This window comes from Nyctibius grandis, chromosome 16 (assembly GCF_013368605.1).
Source record: "Nyctibius grandis isolate bNycGra1 chromosome 16, bNycGra1.pri, whole genome shotgun sequence".
NCBI classification, from domain to species: Eukaryota; Metazoa; Chordata; class Aves; order Nyctibiiformes; family Nyctibiidae; genus Nyctibius; species Nyctibius grandis.
In genome coordinates this window covers 8,751,201-8,755,050 of record NC_090673.1, presented here as the reverse complement: position 1 = coordinate 8,755,050, position 3,850 = coordinate 8,751,201, and the positions used below count along the sequence as shown (strand labels likewise).

Sequence of the window (3,850 nt, the reverse complement as noted above, 5' to 3'; positions counted from 1 at the left end):
TTCTGAGATTTTAGATGAAACAACTCTATTTCACTGGCAGAGTTAAAAGAAAGCATTACCTACTTCTCTCATCTGAGACTGTAAGAAAAAGTCAGAGTGGGATTTCTTATCTACTAAACTTTCCGAGGGCTGGCCTGAAGGACGTGGGCTCTGTTTCCTTGAAATAGCACACAGCGTATTACATCAGGCTCGCGTCTGTCCCAAGCTGAACTACAGAGTAACAGGAGAATGGAAAAACGCTGCCAGCACCCAAGTTGCCTGTTGCCACCTCCCACTGTAAGCTCCTTATCTGGGAAATGCCTCGTGAATCGGATGGCAAAGTGTCAACCGAAGAGCTGCTGCTTCTTCTGTGGCCCGTCCTGCCCGAAACAGCCCACGGCAGCCACAGAGCTGATCCCAGGCAGGACAGCCCTCGCACCACGACGCAGGAGGAAGGACAGGGGGGCGAATGGCCAAGTGCACCAAGGAGGATCGCCCTTTCCAGGCTTTCGTAGTATTGCATGTAATGCAACAGGATTCTGATAAGGAGGGAGGGGGAACGACTACTTTTGCCATCAGATGGAGTAAAATTAGCTTAGGTGAGTAAGGGTGTCTGGCTGGCAGACAGCCTATTTCGAATACAGCCCAGTGAGCTCAGCTCCACGGCCAAGAAAACAGTGAGATTTGTATTTTAAAGTGCTTCGTTAGATCAAGTGCTCGTAGCCAAAGCTGAGAGCAAGTCGTAGGGGGAGGAATGGGGTGGTGGCAGCTGGGATTCTGGCAGCTGTGTGATCTCTGGGGGCTACAAATGAACATGTAAATTTCTATATTAAGCAGCAAAAGCATCTATTAGAGTAAAATTGCTCCAGCTTAATTGTTAGATAGGCATGTTTGTTAAAATACAATTTAAGCAAGATCGTATCGTTCTTCCTCACTCAAGAGTGTACGCTCGATAACGTCGTTTGTCAGCAACTGCCTATTATGTTAAATAGCTGAGGAATTGCTGGATATCTTTCTGCTTAGATAATAACATTAAAGTTTCTTGAAGCATTTTAGAAGTCTGACTAATCTCTCTGTCTCTCTATTTTATTTTTCTAAAGTGAATTTAGTGCTGGTGAAAGGTTCCAGATTGACAGCCCTGGAGACAGGAGCTGATTGCTTACCCACGTAATAGGTACAGCGCAGACAGCTGCAGTGCGTGTCCCGCTCCCTCCCAGCCACCCGCTCTGGCTCCTGCACCTTGCACTGTCACTTTGAACACTGAAGTGGCTGTGAGGCTTTGCTGCAAGCGTGATGGTGGTGGGCATCCACAGAGGTGACCCATGGTTTTGTCAGGTTAACCTTCTGGGGTTCCCTTTATAGCCCGAGAAGTGGCTACACCAAATCACCCTCCAGAAAAAAACAGCAGGAGCCTGACTTTGTCTTACCGACCTCCTTTTGACGATACTAAGGGAGCCTCAGGACTGCAGGCTTACAAAGGTGCAGTTAACAGGGAGTCTATGTGGCTCACTCTGATCTTCCGGGAAGTGACAGCTTTTATGCAGGTGCCTTTCACTACACGCAAGCAAATACCCACAACATCAAACCGGTCTTGAAGTCCAGGCCTTGAGAAATGCCTGCAGCTGAGAACTGGCAAACCCACGGAAAATAGTCTTTGGCTGCAACTACCTAAAAGTGCAACAACAGGAGCCAGCCAAACAACAGAGGATTTGTTTGTTTGCTTCTGACAGGTACAGAGCTGAAACCACCTGGATGCCTGGACAACCATCAGCTGGCAGCAGCGTTCAGATATCAACAACCCAAGATGACAACCCAGTAACAGCAAAGCTAATGATACCTGGTACTAAAGCTATCCAAGCCCCTGACTCACAACTCCACTCTCTGTTCAGCTCTCATTACTGGGCATTCCCACATATTGAAAGATATATGCATTTGTAGGAAGAATATCATACTGCAGGAGACATGACAGCTTGTGGGAAAGTACTTTGTTGAGAATACAAGGTAGAAAAGGCACCTCTGGAAAATGCATCGAGCTAGAAAAGTCCTCTTGAGTGCTTCACATACTGCACCGCCAGACTGTCTCCTCCTGGCCACACTTGAAGATCTGCTTTGGCAAACCCTACCAAATCCATGCAGTGCATGGAGCAAAACAGGTAAAAAAGCAGCAAACCTAACTGAAGCAAGTAGATCTGTATGTTATCTTAAATAAATGAGGAGGACTTTTCATTTGGCTGTCATTCCTGTTTTCATTTGTAGAAATGTTATTGCTCTTTGGATACCAACATGACGAGCAAGGAGATAACAAACTGGAACAGGCTATTACTTCTTCATAGTGGACAAGGCCTTTCCTTTCTCCAGCCAGCTGCCCCCAAACATCCACATTCAAGCTCTGTATTAGCAAGCTTGCTGCTATAACGAATTGGGGCAGTTTCCAGCATCAAATCTTTGTGACAGCTAGAGTGAAAAGCAATCCTAAAGAAAACCAGACTAGATAAATGACCTTTACTCAAGAATTCTTAGGTTGCTCTTGAGAAACTGTAATTGTTGGAGGAGGGAGGAGGATAAACCACAAGACTCCACAAGGAGAAAGGTTTTACACAATAGTTCTTTGTTTTCCAAAACTTCCCCAAATAAACATCACAGTGGCCAATTCTATACTTTTATTTCATTCTGTTTTGTCTCTCTGAGGGAGAATATCTGCATCCCCAGTCCTGTAAAGACATATGTACATTATTAATATATACCTTATGATTGCTGTTTCATGCAGCTACTCCCAGGATGCAAAGTTTTGTTTACGCACAAAAGTCTTTACAAAATTGAGGTTTTGTCCTCTTACATGCTTATTCAAATGCAATCAGACATTATCAATTTCATTTCCTACCACTGGAATATTACAATTGCAAATAATTTCTCTTTTATCCCAAATATTAACTATTCCAGGGCACAGAGTGAAATTGCAAACATTTTGGTTAAAGCTCTAAGCAATACACACATCATAAGTGCAATGAGTTGAGCTCACTCCAGTCCCAAAATTGATTTGGCTTCCACACCTCTGCAAATTAGGTTACATATTTCCATGCTCAAGTGAAAAAAACAACCTGCAACTTTAATGTTTAATATTTAAACAAAGTGCTTAATGTTTATACACTAAGTTCTTTTTCTAAATTTAAGCCTTTACCTAAGTTAGACAGAAAATAGTAACAGGTGAACCTCAAACCATTGGAAGGTTGGGTGCAGTTCAGAAGCTTATCCAAACCCCTTCTGAGTTTAAAAAACATTAGCTTAGAGACTTGCAAGAACATTAGTCATCTGGATGTCACTCTGACTTATTATAGGCCATCAAACTCTGAGTGATGGTCCCCAAATTCTCTTTCTGATCACCAATTTGGCTATTGCTTTCAATTTTAATGATGCTGAGTCACACTGATGATAAAATCTTTTAGAAAACCAGTCTGATCTGTTGGCAGAGCCACAGCCAAATGTAGGTCTGTCTGAGCCATGCCCCGATTTGCTCCCATCTCAGCCTATTCCAGTCCACCCTGGAACATTCCCCAAGGCCACGGCTGATGCAAAGGTGATACAAAATTAATAGATCTGCATTTGACTCCCAAGTCCTTGTATTACCAGGGGTATTCCAGAAAGGCCCTAAGATTTCACCTGCAGCACTTCTCTGTCAGTTCAATTTATGTTAAGAGCCACAGAAAAACGTTAAATCAAACCTTGTGGCTAATGCAAGATGTACGGAGTTGATGCGGTAGAGTTATATGTACTCATGACAACTACATTCACCCAAACTACACCCCAGACCTGGGCAATGCACCATAGGAAGAGCAGTTTTTCTCAAGACTGAACACTGTAAGGAGTTGCATGC

The 3,850-nt window shown here is 43.6% G+C and overlaps 1 long non-coding RNA gene across 1 annotated transcript; it reads left to right on the top strand.

Annotated features, from left to right (window-relative positions):
* The first annotated feature begins 330 nt into the window (after positions 1 to 330).
* Positions 331 to 2,203, top strand: LOC137670926 (uncharacterized). Its single transcript, XR_011049370.1, has 2 exons — positions 331 to 578; positions 1,710 to 2,203. It is a non-coding gene; the product is annotated as an uncharacterized lncRNA (long non-coding RNA).
* Positions 2,204 to 3,850: the final 1,647 nt, after the last annotated feature.